Genomic DNA, 23,931 nt, shown 5'->3' with positions numbered 1-23,931 from the left:
ACTGCACAGAAGTCAAACACATTTTAAACTCTGGACTTCAAGTCAACCTGTCTGTCTGAGACCACAATTATCTCAGGATCAGAGTCTCTGATGGGTTTGTTTGCTCTTCCAGGAGGGCTAAATTCAGGGCTGGGAAATGACTCTTGAACTGGCTGGAAATTTTTCCACCAAAATTTTGGTTTTGATTGCTTGTGGGGGAGTGATGCCTTAGCAAAACATGGATTTTGGCACACCAGACATGCAGCCCACATGAGTGGAAGGCAGCATCTGTGTGTGCTTGAGGGTAAAACTTCCTCACTCCTTTTCCTTATTCTGGGAAACAGGGGTAGGGTGGGGTTAAACAAAAGACTACGTTGTGGCTTTTGTTTTTCTTTCTGTAGAAGGAAAAAATAAACCAAACCCTTGGATTTGCTTTAATCAATGTTTATCCCTGTATCATTGTCTCCCAGGATGGGAAGTAGACACAGTAAAGCCCACAGAGAGCCTCTGTGCCTTGTGATGCACAAGATGTATCAAGCTCCAACTGGGAATGGTTATCCCTCATCTTCTGCCATCCTTCCCAGCCCTCCAGGCTGATGAGTGATGGTGTTGGAGGATAAATGCTCAGTGACCTCTCCTCTAGGCCACCAACCATCCCAGGACCTTTAAGACATTGAGCGTTCTTATACCTGGGACATGATTTGGTGGTCAGCAAAGCTCATACCTCAATAACTTCCAGCTCTGCCTGTGTGTGCCCAGAGTTGTGTCATAATAAATAGAAGTAAGGTATTTTGTATCCTCATTTGCCAGGATACTGCTTGTTTCATAGGTATTTCGAGCTGCTGCTGCTCAGACCCATCAGAGGGCTGGAGTTCATAGGTGATGAGAGAAACAAGGAGCTGAGCAATTAGACCAATTGCAGATTTACTGGGGATGGTGTTTCCCTCCTTTGCACACCCTGATGTGATTACTGAGGAAAATTTCTTTCCCAGTACATGATTTCTTCCAATCCCAGTCAGCGTTGGGAGGAAAGACATGGCACAGTCACTGCCTCAGATAGCAGTGGTTTCTCATCCAGCCAGAGCAAGTCAAGAACATTTCCCACCATCAGCATCAAAGTCCCTTCTCCAGATGTCTGGAGGGAAGACAGCATTTGTCTGTCTGACAGGAAGCCTCCACATCTCCCAGAGATGTAGGAGGGGCTGCCTCTGTTTTTTTTTTTCTTCTTCTAGCATTATTACTTTAGACTTAAATATAAAAGAGGATCCTTCAGTGATACCAGCCATTGCAAAGTGCTTCACCTGCTGGTGGAAATCCATGTGAGCTATTAATTAATAACTTAATTGCTAATTATTTCAGTACTGGGAAGTGTGCTTAGACCCTCCCAGTCTGCCCAGGTACACAGCCCTGCCCTGGGGAGTTGCTGGCTCATTTCTGACAGCATGGAACAAGGTTGTAATGAAGTGGTGAAAATGTGGGGGAAGAGGGAAGTTGGGGTGTCTGCTCAGGCTTAGCAAACACCAGTACTCAGCCTGGCATGGCAAAGAGATGAAAAATTAAGACTCAGAACAATGAGACATCTTTGCTTATTTGTTTCCCACAGGTATTGTAGCTAAAGGCATCTTGAAGAGGAATGTAAAAAAGGCATGGGACATCATTTCCTGAGATACAAGAATTCAAAGAGACTATAAATGAATGTTCAGGTGGTGAAGATGTAAATTTATAGACCTCCCCCTACCTGGGATTGAAGTCTTCCTTGGCCAAAAAATCTTCAGCATGATCATAAGGAAATCACATCAACTTCTCAGCACCTGGGCTGCCTAGCTGGGAATACCAACATATCCAAGCAGGCAGTGCCAAGAGAAACAGGAAAGTGGTGGTAGCCCTGGTAGCCAGGACTGGCAAGAGCTGTGGCAAGCAGTACTACACACAGGAGCAATGCCATGACTTGCACATCCTGCCTTTTCCTCTGCCCAGAAATCTGGTGATCTCCTGTGTCACATGGGGCTGCAGAAGCTGCCAAAAACATAATCCCAGTTTTCTCTGGGGAAAAACAAGTGGATCTGGGAGCAGCCCGGAGCCATTACCCAAGAAGTCATTTTTTCATTTGGGGGGATAAGGTGTAGTGGTGATGGTTCACATTTCATCCTCCTGAGCTGCTGCTGATGCCACCACTCTGCCCAGTGGTGGGATGCAGCCCTGGGAACAAACCCATCCAGATTTCTGCTACTGAATGCTTTTTTGAGCCCTTACTTCCCCCCCCCCAACATGTGTCTGATGCTAATGATGTGTTGTAAAAAGCTGACCAGACACTCCTGCAGCACAACCAGCACCAGAAGTAACAGGTCCTCCTGAAGGTAGCATCTCCTCACCCTCAGGGGCTGTGATTTAATAAGATGGAGGCAAGAGAACTTCTTGCACAAAGCCAGAGCCAGGTCTCAGCATGTCCCAGCCTCCTTGGAGCAAGGAATTTGCTGGCACCCTGAAGAGTCACATCTTTGCAGCAAGCAAATGGGGTATAGGCCCAGAGGCTTAGATCCTGGAGTCCCTTCACTTCTCTGCTGTGAGCAGCCTTCAAGAAATCCAACAGTTTTACAAAATTAAGCCCACATCTCAAGCCTTAAATGAGGAGGTGAGCACTGGCAGTCTCAGAGCAGGCACACACACGTGTGTTCAGCCTTTCCAGGGTCACAGCAGGAAAAAGCTGATGTCAGACCAGACGTAAGTGATAGACATCTAAAGAGAGGCAGGAAACATCTCTCTGTGTTCCTGCTAACCTTAGAAAGCAAGCACTTGGATTGCTACACAGAGGATTTGTAGCAACAAGGAGAATGTAATTAAATAACAGGGATGATCTCATTATTGTAATGATGAGGTGTCATTTAATGAGGAGAATCCAGGACTGGGAGCTGAAAACTGGAGTCCTAATCTTGGCTCTGGCTCCAAAGTTCCAGTAGGTCACATAAGGCCAGCCCCTTTTCTTCAATGTGTTTTTATGAAACACAAAGCATGAGGAGACCCTGGTGCCTGCAGAAGCTCTTGTAACAAAGAGAAGAAAATAAAATAAAAAATTGCCTTGTCCTTTTACCTTCCTTACAGAAACTGGGTTAGCACAATTTTCCTTTATGTAAGAGCCAGGAAGGCTCTCTGGCAGATGATGCTTCTACAGCCCTCAGAACCACACAAGGCCACAGAGGGAAATGCTAAGGCTTGCTCTGATCCTCAGGCTCTTCCAAATGTAGATCTGAGTGACCAATTATCAGACCTTGCTATGGCATTTCAGGGGTAATACAGACTCAGAGAAATAATGTCCCCAAATGATGCTGATTTCAGTTTTTCATACATATATATACATACAAGTGGTGAGATGCTGGCATAGGTTGCCCAGAGAAGCTGCAGATACCCCATCCCTGGAATTGTTTGGATGGTTGGATGGGACTTTGAGCAGCCTGGTCTGGTGAGAGGTGTCCCTGCCTATGCAGGGGGGTTGGAACTGAATGATCTTTAACATCCCTTCCAACCCAAACAATTCTGTGATTCAGTGATGCTCTGTGTGTGTGTTTATGTTTAATCAGGAGGCTGAAGAGGGTTTCAAAGCCATAACATAGGAAAGATGCAGTCTGTTCTACCGGGGATCTGATGATACATTATGTGGATCAGAATTTAAATCAATCCAAGGGTTGGATCTCTTGAATCCGTCCGTCCATCCATCCATCCATCCATCCATCCATCCATCCATTCCTTCCTCCCATCAGTCTGTGCCCTCATCCTTTATCCTTGGTACTCATACTAAGTTTGGTAAAATGTAATTAATTTTTCCTTCTACCCCTCCTTATTTCTTGCTTTTGATGTGATGCACATTCTGGTTTTTGAGGCTGGAAGTCCTGAGGGGTGATGCAGGCCAAACCAGGCAGGACAGTGGGTTCTGCAGTGCCTTGATCAGGGCTGTGCACACCCCCGAAATGCTGCTTTGGGTTTTCTGATTCCTTACCCCTCAGCATGTCCTGCAGGAGTTACCTGACATGGCAGCTTTGCCTGCTGCCAAGGCTGTGGTGCCAAGAAGGGCCTCCTCAGCACCCAAAATTTGCATCCCAGATGCAAACAGCTCAGCAGCTCCCATCAGCCCTGGAGGTGGTTCTGGGCCACCTGGTGTCACCTCACATCCCAGCAGCCCTGTGTTCAGGGTCTTGTCCTGCTTGTGTCACCATCCCCAACCCCATCCTTGTGCTGAGGGACTCACCACAGGGCAATGTCCTCTCCTGCAGTGCAGAACAGAGACTTCTGCCCTGTGCAGCCCTGGGACAGTGTTCTCTTTTTACATCCCATGAAAAAGCTGGAGCGTGGAAGGGATTTTTCCCTGCAGCCTGACCTGCAAACACTTAACAAAGTCAACAGCTTTGCTCTATGATCCCATCCAGAATTACAAAAAGTTCAGACCAGAGCAGCATGTGTAACAGATTTCAGCTCAGTCCTGCAGTTTTATCCTCAAACTTTGCCTTTCAATTTCACCGTTTGCTTCTCAGGCTTCCATGATGCTGCTGGTTTTCCTTTGTTTTTAAACAAGCCAAACACAGCAATTAAAAACACTGAGCTGCTTCCCAAACACACACCATGCACACAGAGACCACTGGGCACGTCCATGAGAAACTCTCCTCCATTCAACAAACAGCCTGCAAGACAAAATAAACCACCCGAGCGTCCCGTGATCAAGACCACATTACTGGAATCCAGTTTTTTGATCTTTTCCATGGCAGGATTCAAGACTCCCAGGCTGCCAGCTCTCAGGCTTTTTCCATTGCAAGGATCCCACAGTCTTTTTTTATTTTTTTTTTTAATTTATTTTTTTATTTTTATTCTTTTTAAAGAAGGTTTCTAACCCTTGCATTTGGGAAGAAAATCTGAAAGATATACAAGTTTTCTAATCTTTAAGACAACCTCACAATCTGAGAGAGGACTAATGACTCATTTTTGAATTTCCAATGTTAAAATATTGGTAATGGTGCTAATTGCTCATATTAATATCACCATCCAGCAGCGAGTTTAATGAGGATGTTAATGAGCTGCTCGCTGTCCACAATCCACAACCCTATTAAGTCTGATGATGACACCGTAAAACATGTTAAGAAAAGTTGAAAGCAGCTCTCATCTGTACCACTTAAATAAAGTAAATGTCAGGAGAAGTTGTGACTTTTATCTCCTGGATTCTAAGTGTTGATCTAGGACTTGGGTCAGGTGTGACATCAAGAACAGACATGCAGAATCTGGACTGATTCTACGAAGCCTTAATGGTAGAATTACAGAATTGCAGGTTGGAAAGGGACCTTTAAAGGTCATCAAGTCCAAACCCTTTGCAGTGAGCAGGGACATCTTCAGCTGGATCAGGTTGTTCAGAGCCCTGTCCAACCTGACCTGGAATGTTACAGAGATGAAGCCTCTACCACCACTCCAGGCAACATTGTAAAAAACTTCTTCCTTATATCCAGGCTGGATCTCCCCTTTCTCTTTTAAAACCATCACCCCTTTGGCTATAATTTTTTGTGGGTATTATTATTTTTATTACTTTAAGGATGTGGGGGTATTGGTGACTACTTGACTACTACTAAGTGACTATTCCTGCTGGTCCCAGAGCCCAACAGCTCCAGCAGTGCCTGTGCCTATTTCCATCCCTGGAGCTCAGACTCGTATCCCTGAAAAGAAAACCTTGTGAAACCAGGCTGTGAAACATAAGGTTTCCCTGTGTAGCAGCCCAGGCTGGATTCCCCTCTCCTTTCCATGGGTGTCTGTAGTGTTTCAGGAAGGTTAGATATGAGCTAAACAATGTCTGAGTGGTTTGAAAGATTTCAAATGACTCATTTCCACCATCCCTTCCCCTGTGGAAAAGCAAACCTTAAACCACAACATGTCTTTGTGAAACTTTTCATGAAAAATTCATCCGGTTTTCTGGCTCCCTATAAAACCACCGGAATAAAATTGGTGTTTCTATTATTGCTGTTGCTATATGAAGCATAACTGATTTCTGACAGCCTCATGGAGGCAAAAGTCTAGTTTTCTTTAGTCAGGAGGCAGCTCCAGAGCTCCCCATTTATGGGATGATCTGGTTAAAACTTTGCAAGAGGGAACCCAGAGAATTTCCCCATAGTCTTATTTCTGTTTTCCCTAAGTGGGAAGTGCACGAGTCCCAGATTCTCTATTAATCATTTGAGGAACCACAAGAGAAAGAAAAAGATATCAACAGGAGTTCCTCTTCCCTCACACGCTGGCTTGGAGGTGGTTGTGGTTGGAGAGAGGTGAGTGAAAAAGGAAAAATGACACAGTGAGGGGGTTTAATAGGAATCCCAAAGCAGGAGCTGGTTCCTGAAGCCTGCCCTGGAAGTGGGGGTAGGTGCACAGGCACCTACTTCACCCAACACTGAAACCACAGCATGGAATGTATTTAGTACCAACCTGGCTGGCTGAAAATAGTGGGAGATGGATGGCTCACTGCTCCTTGTGGGTCAGGACAAGGTCATTCCTTTGGGTACCTGTGGAGAGATGGAGGGATGGAGGGACAGAGGGATGGAGTGGGATCTGTGGACCCTTGCTCCTAAATGACATCTGAACAGGGCACCCCCACCCCACACTGTCCTGTCCCATCACCTTCTCTTCTCTCTTTTCCCATCCCAAAACTCACACATCTCAATCCTCCTACTCTAAAACCTTTCCCATCACTTATCTTCCCCAGTCTGGGTCTGTCCCACCCAAGCCCACCACCTCAGTTTCTGCAGCACCTTTCCCCCACATCCTCCAGCTCATTTCCCATTTCCCCCACAACCAGAGCAAACAAAAAATGTGCTTGGGCTAAAGAGGAGAAGAAGACAGGGAGGCAGAGGAATAAAACCAGACACTTGGCCTTGTGCTTGCACTTTGAAAAATGCAAAACTCCCCTCCCCAAGACATGAATGGAAACATCATCAGTGCTGGACACTAATGAAGGTGATCACTAATGATGGATGAAAGCAAAGCAGGGAGACAGGAGGGGTCACACAGCTTGTTTGCAGAAGGGATACCCTGTACCCATGGCTCACATGGGACATGTCACACGCTTATTTGAAGTGTCTGTGCTGGAGTGACCCATGTAGTGACACCCTGCTGCTGAATCAATACCTGTCAGGACACATTACCTGTTATTAATGAATGTGGTTGTTAATACAAACATATTGCATTTGTGAAACCTCCTGGTCTGCCCAGGGCTCTCTGGGATGAAGTTTTGCTTGGCTCAAACTTCTTCAAGGGAGAGAAGCTTCATGGAGGAAAAATCTTTATTCATGGGGCCAGATAAGGAGCTGGTGCGGTTGGCCTGCTGTTGAGGTGTCCTTACTTCCCCAAAGGCAAGTTTTAGGAGAGAAAATCTTCTTTACAGGCCAACAGATTGTGATTTAGCTATTTAACATGAGCATTTGATGAGGAAACCATCCGTAAGCATAGTCACCATGGGCTCTCCTTGTAGCAAGGCAAGAAACCTCTCCACAGGGAGCAGAGCTCAAGGCTGTGGTAGAATCTTGTCTCCTTCTACAGCCATTGATGTTGACCAGGTTGCTGGGCTACTTGTGGAGATGCTCCCAGGAAAGGTGGGATGTCTCCAGGCAGAGAAGAGCTGTGGCGCCTGCATGTGAAAAGGATCAAGGGCTGAGGAGGCAAAGGGCAATGATCAGATGCTGTTAATGTGATATGGTGCTGTGCTGAGCTGGTTCCTCCTATCCAGGGGATATTCCTTTTGTTCTCACATCCCTATAAGGTCCACTTCTCACTCTTCAGGTAGGATTCCAACAGACAACCCCATGCTGTAGCCTTTTCTACCCCAAAGCTCCTCTTCCCTTCCTTGGCAGGGCACAGGGCCACCCTTGGAGGCTGCACCATAGCTCAGGGGCTTTGGCATCTGGATATGGTGACCCAGGAGCCTGCTCTGCAGCTAAGCAGAGTTTGCTGCCAGGCTAATAAAAGCCCCTATAAAAGTGATTTGACATTGTCTTGAGGTCCTGACTGGGTGGAGAGTGTGTTTGTATGCATGGGGTGCATTCTCATCATGCCATTGTGTGCTCCATGGGATCCTAGCAAATGCAGCACTTCCCATGCCCAGGGTTTGCCCTTTAATCCTCAACCACAGAGAGCTCCTCTTGGCATGAGTGAAAGCTTTGCAGGGAAGGCCTTTATTTTACCTTTATTTTGTAGCAGAGCTGGGTAATCTTCGCCTCCCAGGGAGGAAAAGGAGACAGACCCTACAGGTGGGAGCCTCTGACCCTGACCAGGTTCCTCTTGAAGCTGGCTTGAAAGAAGCCCCAGCCACCATCTGTTCTCAGGAACAAAACTGTCAGGCTTTCAAAACATAGTACACTGACATTAAGAAGACACAAACAGAAAAATCCTACTCTAAGAACTTCATAAGAAGAAGTGGCAGCAGCAGCTTTGCTGGACACACTACAGGACTCCAGCTGATTAATTTTGTTGGGGCTAATTGGGTGCCACAGCTTTAACCCAACAGCACTGTTTTGGTTTGGGCAACAGCTCTTCATGGGAGCTTTGTTTGTAAGAAGACTTCAACACAGGAAGGACCTGGAGCTCTTGGAGTGAGTCCAGAGGAGGCCATGGCGATGATCAGAGGGCTGGAGCAGCTCTGCTATGGAGCCAGACTGAGAGAGCTGGGGTTGTTCAGCCTGGAGAAGGCCTAAGGAGACCTTAGAGCATCTTCCAGCACCTGAAGAGGCTACAGGAATGCTGGAGAGGGGCTTTTCATAAGGGCATGGAGTGATAGGACAAGAGGGCACAGTTTTAAACTAGAAAAGGGAAATTTATATCAGATATTAAGATGAAATTATTTCCTGTGAGGGTGGTGAGACACTGACACAGGTTTCCCAAGGAAGTTGTGGATGCCCCATCCCTGGAAGTGCTCAAGGCCAAGTTGGACAGGGCTTGGAGCATCCTGGTCTGGTGGGAGGTGTTCTTGCCCATGGCAGGGGGATTGGAACTGGATGATCTTTAAGGTTCCTTCCAATCCAAACTATTCTAGCATTCTATGACTCATAGAAGTCATAGTCATTCCCCATGGGAATGCTGAAGTAATGGGAAGAGAGCAGGTGACAGTGGAACTCAGATGGTGGGAAGCTTTTGGGGACGTGTAACCACTATGTCTTGTGCGTGCAAACCCAGCAAAACCCGCCACGACCTGGATGGGCTCCAGATGGCTACCCCATGTGTCACAAGCCCTACAGTCTGTCTTGCTTAGGGAAGTCAGGTTTCATTTGGATAATAAGGGGCCTGTATTTCTAGCAGAGGAAGATCTGGATTTAATCTCCCTAGCTGCTGCTTCAAAGTGACCAGCACGAGAGGCTTGGGTGCCTCAGATGAACCAAATCCACTGAAGAACCTCAGATGAACCAGATCTACCTTCTACAGAAGAGAAGCTGAAGTGAAGAGCTCACTGAAATACTTATATTGAAATGTCCTCTTTTCTTGCTGAGATTTCTCCCTGGGGTTCTGCTCCAGAGCAGCTGTGTGCTAAGGACATCAGAGGGCTGCAGGGGATCATGATTGTGCTTGTGTGTCTTGGAAAAGCCTGTTCACTGGCCTATGTACTTAGATGGCCCATAAAGCCATCACACAACTGCTTTGGATGTGAACCACTGCCAGATCAGAGGAGCAGAGCCCAGACCTTTGTCCCCAGGGGATGCTGAAGCCAAGCTGAGGCTGTATGAGGAGCAACGTGGGCCACCAACTTATGATAGGTCTGAGTTCAGAGAGGGGAATCAAGCAATCCCTTTGGGTGAGTTTTCTGCTTTGATTCCTTTGTTCTGAGAAGCACAGATGGAGAAGGAGCAAGAGACAGTGATTTGGGTTCTAGAGAAAACTCAGATGGGAAGTGTTTGTCCTTCTGCTCATCTGTTCTCTCTGTCCAGCAGTTGTGCCAACAATGGCAGGAGTCATCCCAAGGGCTCCTATTGCTCAGTGCTGCTCCATCCACCACCAGGCAGGTGGAACACAAGTTTTCTGTAACTGTACAATGACAAAAACACCAAAGGGAAGGTGGGATGGAGTTAGAGCTGTTCCAGGGCAGCTCATTATGTGTAAGAGGGGAAATAATAGGAAAAAAAATAATTAGAAACTCAAAAGAATCTTCCAAATGGCAGAAATCAATTATATTGATTGTGTTGCATCATGAGAAGGCTTTCCCTTCCTCCACATCTCCTAAAGCATGTGGCAGGCTGTGTGGATGTGCTTGTGTGTGTGAGAATCATACCACACAGTTGCCCTCCAGAGTTTCCCTTCTCATATTTAAAATGGGCAGAGTTCCAGTTTTAAAGCCTGAACAAACCTAGAGCCTGATGCTGATGTTGATGCCCAAGTTTGGAGAGAGCCAAAAAAATCTCCTATGTCTGTCCTCTAGGTCCCTCCTCCTATCCTCCTGGCCATGGGATGGGGCTCTCCACTCCTCCCAAAAAGAGAGGCAGCTCAAGTTAGGCACTGCCAGACAATGACATCCACATCAGGAGGACACTGTGATGACCAGCAAGGTCAGACCTAGGGGATCAGGAGCATTCTCAGCAGCTGTGATGGAAGGAGCTTGGGAGAAATCACCTTTTCAATCCAGCTCTGTCCCAGAATGATTCAGGTTCTTCATTACAAATCCTAGCAAGTATATGCTACTGACAGATGAAGAGGTAAAAATGCAGCAGCCACCTCCTCTTGACCCCTGGGGAAATTCCTGCTCCGTCTTGCTGCTCCAGGTCAGGTTTTGTCTTTCCAATCAGACCCTTTTCCATCCAAACTGATGGGGCTCATCCAAGTAGTCACAGCTCTGGGTCATTTCAGGTCTACAGCTGCACCTGAAAACTCTCTCTTGATGGATTAACTTTTATATTGTGGGGTTTGGGGAGCCCAGAACCAGGGCTGGGGAAAAGAAGAGAGGAATATACTTACTCAGGGGTTGTTTTGACTCGTGGAAGGTCTGAAACTCAGTGGAGGAGAAGTAGCAGTGTGTGTAGCCTAGGGAACTTGACAAGGCTAAACTGGCAGAGGATGTGTCCCATCAGGTGTCCTCATCCTCTAGAAACTTTCTTTAGGCCACAGTTGACCAAGCAATCACTACCACATCACTCTGCTCCTTGCACTGACACAATTCCCCACATCTGTAACAAGCAGCTTCTCCCCAGGGCCTGATTCACTCTGCCTGAAGTCACTCCAAATCCTTCTCCCACTGCTGTTGGCTTCACCCCAGGTGTTCCCACTGGGCTTTGCTGCACTTGGGTACATTAAAGTTCTAGGTATCTGGGAGACTTCCTCTAGCAGGACAGGGTGAAGCTCATCATGTCCTGATATCTCCTGGGTATTTTCCAGGAGTTCTGGGATGTATCCCAGGGGTCAGGCTGCTGGGTAGGGGTGACACAGGGCTCATGCCCCTGGGTTATGGCAGCACTTGTGCCTGGTCCCTTCTCACCTCCAAGCAACAACCAGGAGATGTGCAGAAGCCCATTCTAGATTGAAAGCATTTACACCATTTACATTATCCCAAATCCCCCCCTTCCTTCCCTGGAATTTCCATCCTCCCCTTGGTGACCCACAGCTCCCTCTGATGGTCCCTGTCACAGGGTACATGGAGGGCAAGGCAGTGCTAAGGAGATCCCAGTTGCTTTGGCACCAAGGGAGAGGTGACAACAGCAGTCTAGGACCTCACTTTTCTTATTCCCCAGGGATTCCAACATCAGCTGGCTTTGGGCTAAAGCAAGGAGGAGTTGGGAGGTCACCTGGAGTCAGATTTACCTGAGAACAGCCTTGTTTGCATGCTTTGAGCTTCAATTTGCACCCTGGCTGCAGGAAGCAGCAGGAAGCAGGAAGCCATCCCAAGCAAGGAAAGCAGACCCATCATATGGCTCCAGGGAAATACCCACAGAGTGCCCTCAGGAACAAAAATCCTCACCAAATTCCCTTCAGTTATTCCTAGGGGAAAAATCCCTTCAACCATGGGACACAAAGCCATTCTGGGGTGAAGCTAACCCTGGGGTGACTCAAAGGCAGGCCTTGGAACCATTGGCTATTATTCCTGGCATTTACCAGCAAGTCTCAGTGGAATTTAAAATAATATCCAGCTCCAAGATTCATCATTAAATAATTTTTGGGAGGTTTTGCTCTTCCTGCAGCCTCCTTCTGACTCCAGCCCAGGTGTTATCCCAGCCAGGTATGGTGCTGCCTCATCTGCAAGGTGACTGTACAGGTGCCTTTGTAGGGGGATTCCTCTCATGTCAAAAGGTGGAGAAACCACTTGCTTGAGGTGTCCATCACCCCTTTCCATTGATCCAAAGAAAACTAAGATCCACGTGCTGCTTACTGGCCATCTCACCTCCATCCCCAGGCAGGAGAAGAGCTTGGGGTTTGGTGCTTGCCCACCTCATGATGGGTGGCACCACAACAACTCAGGTATGCTTATACATTATGCATATATATATATATATATCTTAATTATGAATATTCTTTTAAGTATACTGACACTGGTGGTGAGAGGTTGCCTGCCACACACACTGCTACGTAGTCTAAGCCTTAAAACACATAATACACATATCTCTTACTTAAGGTTAATTCAGAGGGGAAGAGAGAGAGAGGAAATTTTCGTTCAGAGATGGACAAAATCCAGTGAAAACCTGAGAGGAGCCAGGAAAAGCAGAGGGAAAGAACAAGCCTGCCCATGCCTTCTTCTCCCTTTGCACCGCTCATTAAACATTTCATTTTAAGTGTTGCCTTCATGCTCAGTGCAGCACTTACACAGAAAAATGCTTCTGTGAGTTAGGACAAAGGCTCAGAATTTCCTTTGATGGTTACAGGAGCAGGCAGAGGAGAAAAAGGCTTTTAGAGAAGCTGGGACAGAGGTATTTGGGTTGGGAGGGAAGGATCTGCAGATGCTGGGTGAGGCTGTGGAAGTGCTGGCTGGGGTTGGGTGAGGTCACTTCAGCTCTGATCAGTGCCACCAATTTGCAGCTGAGCTCCAGAAGCCAAAGGCACAAGTGCTGCTCTCCTGGCAGTGCTCAGAAGAGATGTGTTGGTTGGAGCTGGACCCAGGGAGCAAACCTCCACATGAGCATTTTCCTTGTGGCTCTGAAATGAAAGGGGAAAGCAAAAAACCCCAAGCTGGAGGAACATGACAGGAGCTTTGCCTTGGGCCAAGGATTAAAAGAGGCCTCACCCCTATGGAAGATGTTACCCAAATAATGTGACAGTGTACATTGGAAGCAAATGGTCACTCTGTTTTCCCTTCTAGGACAATCTTTTACTCCTCTGGACAGAAATTGAAGACTTGGTGAGGGCTGTGTGAGATCTCTGCTTTGCCACAGACCATCAGTGTGAATGCCATGAAAGTTCCTTTGTCTATGAATCAGAAAAGAACCCCCCCCTACAGTGCTGTGAGGCTGCTGTGAGGATCAAAGGGTTAAAGAACAAGTTGTCTTAAGGAGGGCTTTACACAGGCCTGTGGCAAAGTGCAAAAAGAATTAATTTCTCCCGCAGAACATTGCCAAAGTTTGAGTTTTGCAACTGGAGCTTCTCAAGTTTATGTTGGACCTTGGTTTTTTTGAGGGGGGGTGGAGACTCTGGTTCCCATGGATGGCATCTCCCCAGCCCAGGGCTGAGCCACTTCATCACAGTGCTCATCAGGTGGGAGGTAGGGGGGGACACCCCCCCCATCTCTTGAGGTGCCTTCCAGATGGGGATCAGCAGGGAAAGAAACCCCAAAGGCAAAGCCAAATCTCATGCCTAAGGCTGGGCCATTTTTTGCCCTGCTGCAAACAGACTCATGGCCAGGTTACACTGCCCTAAAAGATCTGCTCATCAACCCACCCCTCCATGGGGTGGGTCAGGGGTTGGACTAGATGATCTCTGAGGTCCCTTCCAACCCGGCTAATTCTATGATTCTATGAAAAGGCAACCTCAAGGCCCTCTTCATTTCCTGGAATTCCCTCTCTTTTAGCTAAATCACCAGGATGCTCTGGATTTCAAACCCTGTAGGCTTCTGGGCTTCTCATCCTGGGGTTTGGAGGCAGAGCTGTCTCTCATTAGCCACGCTGTTTGCATAAAAACAGGAGCAATGAGTTTGATTCCTGAAGGTGGAAGCTGCTGTCATGAATATCTGAACACTCTCAACTCACTTGGTCCCTCTGGGGGTTGAGTCCTCAGAGCTTCTTGTGACTCTGTGCAGGCCTTTTGGGTGGGGAAGGGGGAGGCTGTGGTGGGAAGAAGCAGAGGAGCAATCATAAGAGGCAGGAGGTAATGACCCATGTTGGGAGGCAGCCAAGAGAACAGAGATAGCATATGGAAAAGGCTCTTTGAATGCAATATGTGTTGCTGATCCTTAGGAATAATCAGCAACACCTCTTTACATGCTGCATGTTTTAGCAAAAATTGAGAATAAAAGATCCTCTCTGCTGAGGCAGCGGAGTCCACAATTGCTTTCTTTCACTGACAGCTTCCATCAGAAGGTATATACCACAGAGAGGTATATTGCATTATATTGTCCTGCTTCTTTTCTTGGGATAAATGCCCACAATCCTCTTTTCAGCAGTGGGGAAACTGAGGAACAGGCAGTTCAGCTACCTTGCCCTTGGCCATAGACCTTGTCAGTGGCAGCACTGAGACCGAAGGCTCAGGAGCTACATGGACTGCTGCAGCTTTATTCCTGTGCTGTGTCAGAAAACATTATCTCTCACTTTGATGCATCCAGATTTTCTTGACATAAATTGCTGAAATCGCTGAGAGAGGCATTTATTTCAAAGTTCAGCACATTAAAAGTAGGGAGAGAGAAGTTGAGTAACTGGAAAAATCAACTTGGAGTTGCATCACTGGGAGCCAGAATATTTGTTTAGTCCTTTGTGAGATGAAGCAAGCTCCAGTTTGGCCTCATCCAGGCATGATTAGTCAAGAGATAAGAAAGGGTTTCTAAAGGGATCCCTGATACTGAGCAATTTCAGCCATGGGTATATTTGTAAAGGAGGAGGAGAGGGAGAATATTAATGGCCTCTCCTCTGTCTGACCTAGCAGACAGTCAGATTGGCTCTAAGACATAGCTTTCAAAATGACCACTTTCTCCCAAAAGCTGTATTGCTCCATTCCTCCCCATTCCCACCCCTCCCCAGAATACCACTGCAGTAAATTACAAACGGAGGGACTTTGCAATAAAAACAAAACAAAAATCAGCCCCATAAGATCAAAGGCAACTTTTATCTTCCATTTTCTTTGGGGTCCAAAACTGACAAGAGCACAGCTGCTGGCCTGAGGTTACAGATCTATTGCTCCCAGATGATAAAATAGCCATGGCTTCAAGGTCCTCTCAGTTAGCTTAAGCCAAATATTCTCCCCTGCCTCCAACTCAAGCAAAGCTGTTCACTAAACACTGTCCCTGCCTTCTGTCCTAGCACAGAATGATGCAGGACAGCAAAGTGTAAGGATTAACTCCAAGACTAGTGATTTTTTCTTCTTGTCCCACAGTGACAGCTGACCTTGCTGGTACTTCTGACTTCATTTCAATCTTGAACCATGCCACCCAATGCATTCTGCACCAGTCAGGGCAAATCTTTGTTGGCCTTTAAATCACTCTTGGCCTTTAAAAAGCCACAGTGTAAATGGAAGAGTGAAAATCTCGCTGTCACTCTGCCTGTGTCTGGAGTTTTAGGGGTTTTCCTTCAAATCAGAGATTTTGTTGATGTCTAAGAATTTAACTTCTTACCCATCCTGTATCCAACCTGAGCCTTGCTCAGGTTTTGCCAAAGACTTTTCAGCTTGATGCATGCACAGGTGTACAGTCACAACGAGTAAATTCTGAGCAATACTAGTAAAAGCTCTACCAGGGTGGAATTTAAATTCACCTCAAAAAAACACAGGGAAAGAAAAGAGCTACCACCTGTCATGTCTTTGGGGATAAAGCTCAGAAGGGGCAGAGTTTTGGCTTTTAGAAACAATCTAAAAAAGAAGAGCTGCTTAGGTTTATTTAGTGTATTCCAGCCTGCAGCCTTGCCTGGGGAAATTGAGGGGCTTGGCAGCACAGCTGAAACTATGCAGAGAAGAAGGAGTCCAAGAAGAAAAGCAATTAAAACCCAAGTGGTGCTGTGCGTGGCTGCTGGAGGTTGCTTTCCTCCAGCTCTGTGCAGTGTGGCTGAGCTGTGGCACCACTGCCCACCCTCCTGACCTTCCACCACTCCCAGATCCTCATCATCCTCATGACCCCAACCACTCCTTCTGTCCCTCTGGGGGCCTGTGGTTTCACAGGCTCCATGTCCTGAGGGGGGATCAAGATAAAAACAATCCAAGTCTCAGAGAAAGCCTGACATTAAAGAAAGAAGAAAGTGCAGATTGAATTGTCAAAAAACCCACAATTTCTTCAAACTGTTTCAACTATTCAAATGTCCTACTCTGAACTCTGGCTTTAGAGCCAAGAATTCCCTTCCTTGTCTCAGGTACAGACATCAAGTTTTGGGTTTCAGAGTGGCTGTATGATGGAAATACTACCAGGTGTCCAACCACCTCCTTGGGAGAGCAAATGGCCAAAAATTTTAAATAAGACACTGGCACAGGTTGTGCAGAGAAGTTGTGGCTGCTCCCTCCCTGGCAGTGCCCAAGGCCAGGTTGGATGGGACTCAGAGCAATCTGGTCTAGTAGGAGGTGTCCCTGCCCATGGCAGGGGTGTTGGGACTAAATGATTTTTAAGGTCCCTTCCAACCAAACCATTCTATGGTTGCTGGTGAGCCTTCCCCACAGATGCACCCTGTTTTGAGAGCTCCTATTAAGAGGGGATTGGAAGCTGGGAAAGGCTTTGGGTTCTTGGTTTTAACGTAAGCTAAACCAGCTCATTTTATTTTGCACAGCTTCCTAGCCCTTGTTTAAATGTGCACATTTCAGATGGGGAAGGGGAATCTCTTGCCTTCCTGGAAAGATGGTTGCAGTGACTTTCCTGCTCCGTCCTTGCACCCACTGGTGTTTCTCAGCAGCAATCTCCTCCCACAGCAAGGCAGAGATAGTGGTGGCTCAGGCCACTTTCCTCTTAGCCAAAAGGAGAGTTTTGTGGACTGACAAGGGACTGCTGTGGTTTGGAGATTGTTCCTTTGTAGACACAGGCACCTTCTTATGCAGCACATTGCATCATGGCTGCCCATGAAGGGAGCTCCTCTTCATTAGTCTCATGTAAATGAAAAAGAAATGTGAAGTCAAAGAGCAATAAGCACTGCAAGGAACTTGCTCTGGGCTTTTCCAAGGTGGCTGCTTGGCTTTAGATATGCCATCTCTCTGCCTAAGAGAAGGCTGAAGGGAAACCTTCAGTACCTGAAGGGGTTACAGGGAAGATGGAGGGATAATTTTACAATGCATGGAGTGATAGGATGAGGGGCAATGGTTTCAAACTGAAAGAGGACAGGTTAAGATTAGATATTAAGAAGAAATTCTTCACTGTGGGGGTGGTGAGACCCTGGCACAGGTTTCCCAGGGAGATTGTAGATGCTCCATTCCCTGGGAGTCTTCACGGCCAGGTTGGATGGGGCTTAGAGTAATTCTGGTCTAGTGGAGGTGTCTCTGCCCATGCAGAGGGGTTGGAACTGGATGATCTTTAATGTCCTTTCTAATCCAAAACTGTTCTGTGAGTCTATGACTATGAAATCATAGCTCCTTCCTGGCTGTGCAGCACTTCACCAGTCCCTCCTCCCAACTCTCTGCTTGCAGAAGCACTACCTCCACATCAGATCTCAGGACACCTGAGGCACCTTCAGGCTCTGCTTGGGTCCCAAGACTCAACTTCCAGATGAAAGGTTGCTTCAGGCAACTCAAAAAATTACCTTATTTCCAAATGAATGAATGAATTAATCTATCTGTCAATTAAACACAGATATTACCCTCCACGCAATGAGAAGCAGCCCCCTGTGAATGGAGATTGTTCAATCAGGAGAAGGGATTTTTGATGAAAGGAAACTGAGTGTGATTTGTTTCTCCTCCTGACCTTGGGAGACTTTTACCTACATTTATTTCTCAGACCTGAATTAGCAGCATAATAACACAGGGCTGGAAAATTATACTTAAGCCTCCCAGATCTTTCTGGGTTACAGAGGCTCTTTCTTTTTTTCAGTCTAACCTAGTTTTCCAGTGGAACATTCCCAGCCTCTACAAAGAGACATCCCAGATTTCCTCCCTGTATAATTATACAAAGTCTGGCCTATATTCGTGCCCTTTTGCTCAGTCACCTTTAATGTCAGCCAGAGATGCTGCTCCCTCTGGAGAGGTAAAGAGCAGGAGGAAAGATTGACACTTCACTCCTGTTTCTGCCCTGAAAATGGGCTGAAAAAAAGTGGTCACCACAGTCTGTGAAAACTCATCTCAGTGTGTGGCTGTGATTTACTTCCCAGAGTCAAACTTTGTCCCACAACCATGAGGGTCCCATGGTCACCTCTCCATGGGATGGGGCAAAGATGTGGAGAAGGTCTTTGAGAGACAGAGTGGTGCCATCATGGCATGGGATGGTTTTTTCTCCCTCTGAATGGTCAGGGATAGGGTAAACTTAAAACTCTCAGCAAGGCAAACTTTACAGGCTGATTAGCTCAGAAGAAAATCTTTATTAGAGGAGCTCTGAAACTGCTGCATCTTGTAAGGCAGGGAGAGAAACCTGGGTGCTCAAGGCTCCACTCCACGAAATGTTTAGAATTGCAGGTCTTGAAAACCAGTTCAATTCCTGTTTAATCTTGTACATGCCACCAAGAAATATTCACAAGGCTTTTTTCTTGTTTGTGGTATTTTGTGGGGTTTTTGGGGTTTTTTCTTTTTTTCCCAAGGGATGAAGGGAGATGCAGGCTAGAAATATCCACCCCACCACAGCAAACATATGATTCCATTCGAGGTAGATTTGCATTTTTCTGGACATGCAGGAACTTCTCCAAGGGAGGAATCCCAGGGGAGAGATTGGGCTCCTGCAGACCTCAGCATCAGTTACTTGCAGCTTTGGTCTCATTTCCTCTGTAGCACAAGTGTCAGGAGAAAAGCAGATTCAAACCACTGGCTTTCCAGTCTCAGCAGATCTTTCAGCTGCTTTCAAGGGGCTTTGAGCCAGGCTGCACTTTGCCACATCAGCAAAAAGTGGAGTTTGACAGAAACGATGCCATGTGTGATCAAAAAATATCTGCGGAGTTAGCGGTGACTACAGAAGTCTGTCTGGCCCCTTGCCCCTGCTGGGCAGGAACAAGAAACCTCGAGCTCTGTGCTGGGCAGATAGGAAAAGATGGAGACATTTACTTGGTCTGGGTGGCTTTCTATGCTGTCAGGCTTTTGCTGACTGGTTGGGACTGTCACCTCCAGAGAGGAGCACCACGACCCTGCAATAGATAGAGGGGCATGGGATGACTTTGCCATAGTGCTGACTCCACTTTGCAACTCAGCCGTGGGTCAGGGAAGGTTTCTCTGGCTCCACAGTCTCCTGAGTCATTTTATTTTAGTGTCATGAGAGACAATAAAGCAGGACCCAAACCGCAGCCTGAGCACTGAGCCCCAGAGAGCTGAGCTCCAGAAATGCTGAGCTCCAGAAATGCTGGGCTCTGCTCACCCTTGGCTGGGGGCCCAGGAAATCTGGACACTTCTGTCCTGGGTTAAAACAACCCCTTTTTTCCTAACATGTTACTGGCAACCCCCAGAAAGCAAGAAACATGAGTCAAAATAATTAACAGTTCAGTGAAAACAGATATGGTTTTAAATTAAATAAACAAACAAAACAAACAAACAAACAAAAATACAACAAAAAAACCCCACCCAAAATCAGAAAAAGGGACTGTATGATGTTTTGCATCTCCTGGTTGCTGCCCACAGCCAGTGTCTGCATGTGTTGCCTTGCATGGGGAGCCAGGTCTGATGCTAACACACCTGAGATCAAATGATAGGAATGGAAAATGTGAGGCCTGTCTAAGGGTGGAAAGGAAAGCTGAGGGACACCCTTTCCTGGAAGGGGACACACCAGACTATTTTGGATGGTTTTGCTACATGGCACAGTTCCCTCTACAGGTCGCAGCAAGAAACACTGGGCAACCCAGGGGTGAGTGATGTGGTGGGAAGAAAAACAAATAAAGGCAAAAAAAGAATTAGTGGCTAGCTGAGGAAGGGGTTTAGATTCTGGCTGGGATGAGGTTTGCTCAAATGGTGCCTTAGTTTCAGGATGATTTGGAGTAATCCCTACCAAAGGTTTACTTTTGGTTTTGGTATTGCAGCATCACTGGTTCCTATAGATCAGAGTGGATGTTGACCAGGGCATGGTGACCATTTCAATGTAAGAATCAGTGGAGATTCTGACACCTGAGGTACCACCAGAGAATCATTACTGTACTCAGTAATAATAATAATAACAACTGGAACCATCCCTGAAGCTGTTGGCCATTGCTATGGGACAATTATTGGGTGGCAGTCAGCTAACCCCTTGCACATTTTTCCCTCCTGCAGGCAGACTCACACTTCTGAGAGGAATTTGAAGGATGACCCAGCAAAAGACATGAGGAAACACAACACCATCACAGAGGTGTGAATCTTCCCACCCCATGCTTGATGGGTCGCCTGTGTTGTCACCTCCCAGGCCACCTCAAGCTTCAGCTGTAAACTTGACTGATGACAGCAGCTGGCAAATTCAGCCACCCAGGAAAAAGAGGCACCTTTTGAAGCAGAGAGGTCAACATGAGGCAGGCATCTGGTTCTCCATCTGCCTCTCTTTGGCCCCACTGAAAATCCCAGCCTTGGTGGGCAGCAAAGAGCCAAGGCTGCCTGTGGCATTGGCTTCCACCAAACCTTATCACAGGTGAACTGAGAAGGTTCTGCTTTGTCTGACACCCAGGCCTGTGTTGCATTTTTAGACTGGGCAAGTTGCTTAATGGAATTAACCAACTCACTGTGTGGAGTTACAGGTTTGGATGAGTTTTGCTCCCAGAGGAAATCTCCTTCATTCCATTTCTTGGGATCCCTCTGCGGAACTCACCTCACAAAACACATATTTCTTGGGGCAACAAGTCCTCTTTTGCAGCCCTAGGGGTCTTTAGAGAAGCAAGAATGTATTCTGTTCCCTCCTCAAAAAGAAAATTTGATTTAATCATGCTTGGGCTGAAGCAGATGGAAATTAAAAACCAAAACAACACAAAAATGCTCCCAAGAAAGGAAAGCTGGGAAGGGACATTTTACAAGGACATGTAGTGAGAGGACAAAGGGGAAACGGATTAAAACTGGAGAGGGTAGATTGTAATTTAGACTACATATTAGGAAGAAATTCTTCCCTGTGAGGGTGGAGAGACACTGGCACAGGTTGCCCAGGGAAGCCATGGCTGTCCCATCCCTGGAAGTGTTGAAGTCAGATTGGATGGGACTTGGAGCAACCTGATCTAGTGGGAGGTGTCCTACCCATGCAGGGGGGGTTTAGATTTATGGTATTTTCCACCCAAACCATTTGATCATTCTATGAAAACATCCCAACTCCATCAAACCAGAACTGGTTGTACTGCAGCATGAAGTCTCTCTTTCCCCAACTGTCTGGCAAGCAAAGAAGTAATCCTCCCTTGAAAAAGAGTCAGTGGGCATTTTTGAGTACTCTTTTCCCCTTATCTCTCTTCCAGCTGTATGAGCTGGGCTGTTCCCTGATGTACCCAGTGGTGGGCTCATAGGGAGGTTAGGGAGGAGAAATCCTTTTTTCCAGCCCCTTGTGCTGTGGTTGCCTGGCTACTGATTTCTGCAAGGTGAATGCCCCATCAGGTGGGTGGGTGGCTGCTTAGGGAAATGTATAATACATAAAGAATGTCTTTATCCATGGAGTTATCATCCAAGTAAATCACATATTGAGTAAGCATTCCCCTGTGCTCAGCACTGATGAGGGCTGCACCTCAAATCCTGGGCTCAGTTCTGGCCTCCTCACTATAAGAAGGACATTGAGAATGATCAGAGAAGGGCAAAGGAGCACAAGTCCTATGAGGAGAGACTGAGGGAATTTTGAATGTTTAGTTTGGAGAAGAGGTGCCTGAGAGGAGACTTTATTGCTCTGTACAGCTACCGGAAAGGAGGTGGTAAGGAGGTGGGTGCTGGCCTCTTCTCTCAAGTGACCAATGATAGGACCAGAGGAAATGGCCTGAAGTTGTTCCAAGGGAGGTTTTAGACTATATAGCAATATTTTAATTACTGAGACAGTAGTTAGGTGTTTGAAATGAGCTGCCCAGTGAGGTGGTGGAGTGACCATCCCTAGAAGCATTTAAAAACTGTGTAGATGAGGCACTTCAGGACATGGTCTATAAAAGACATCGATAAATATATTGCATTTTTTCAGGGGGAGGGGGGAAGGTTAATAGTTGGATGTGGTGATCTTAGAGGTCTTTTCCAATTGTGACAAATCTGTGATAATAATGATTTTTAGATTGAATATTAGGAAAAATTTCTTGACTGAAAAGGTTGTCAGGCCCTGGCACAGGCTGCTCAGAGAGTGATGAGTCACCATCCCTGGGTGGTATTTAAAAGCAGGGTTGACATGGTGCTGAGGGATATAGTTTAGTGGTGGAATTTGTAGTACAGGGTTAACAGCAGGGCTTGATGATCTTAATGGTCTTTCCCAGCCAAAATGATCCTGTGATTCTATGATTTTAACAACACCAGTTTAAAGATGTCCAAACCAGTACGTTCAAAACCATGCTGCGCTCTTATCACCCGTGAATTTGTCTCCACTCAGGTCCAGGTGTACTCTGTAACCTCCATGGCAGCTGGGCCTGAGTTGCAAAGGTCAGGGTTTTTTTTTCTTGTGTGAAAAAATCAAGCCTGGCCCTTATCTCCACTGGCTTAACCACCTCCTAATCATAAAAACCACGGCAGGAACCAGCCGAGCGCTCGCGGCGGTGTTGGGAGCCAACTCGCCTGCTACAAAGGGCTCCTCTTTCTGCAAGAATGACCACAGCCTGTTTAAAGAAGTGCTATGAATTTATACCACAAATAATTACGTGATACTATGGACTTTGAAAAGAAATCCATGAAGTGCATTTGCAATGACATTTCTTTGATTATTCTTAATTGCATTTGACTCACAATTGCAGGCTCCAAATTAATGAGCTCCTCTAGCACCACGGAGCCTGGATTATAAACTCAGACAGCAACCAAAACAGCCATGATAATGGAGCAGCATAACGGTGACACTTTTCCCCTCGGCTCTCCTATTCTTCCCACCTCCCTCCTGACTTGCAGCCAGTGCAGGGCCGGTCTGTTTGCCTTTGCTGTGATGGATTTCAATTCCCCCAACCAGCCTCGGGATTTGCTTTCAAAAACCTGATGGTTTGGAGGAATTATTAAAGAACAGGCTGGCTCTCACTTGCAGCCTCTGCCCAGCAACTTTGACAGCAGATCTCTTCTGGCAGGGACTGTCTCTGTGTGTGTCTGTGCCACTCCTGGCATGCTGCAGCCCTTGCCTGGGATGGGACAGGAAGCTATTAAACACAATCAATAATGCCTCTCCTGAACTTTAAAGCACACTTTGTTCTTGCAGCACAGGGACAGCACAATACACACTGATAATCCCTCACAGCTGTTGCACAGCCTTTCTCTTCTTATTTTTTTTTTCCCCCCCACCCCATTAAAATCTGAAGCTGGACAACACCCAGCCTTTGCCAAGAACAGAGTTGAACCAGGGGAAGGTGGTGGGTGCCACCAGCAGCCAAGGAGCAGCCCCCAGGGACCAGCCCTGTACTTCCCACCACTTCTGAAAGCACCAGCTCACAGTGTAGTAGAAAGCTGTGGGTTTTTTACAAATCTTTTTTTATTTTTTTTTTCCCCTGGGGTTCAGTAACAAAGAGGATTGGTGTCACCTCTCAGAGGAGCCCTGTGCTCAGGCCCTCTTGGGAAGGGACATGAGGAAGCTCAGGTGTCCCCCATGGTCCTCTAGGGTGGTGTCTTAATTAGTGCTGTGCACCAGGGAAT

Source organism: Calypte anna, chromosome 2, assembly GCF_003957555.1.
Source record: "Calypte anna isolate BGI_N300 chromosome 2, bCalAnn1_v1.p, whole genome shotgun sequence".
NCBI lineage: Eukaryota > Metazoa > Chordata > Aves > Apodiformes > Trochilidae > Calypte > Calypte anna.
Note: the sequence above shows the minus strand (reverse complement) of the source record.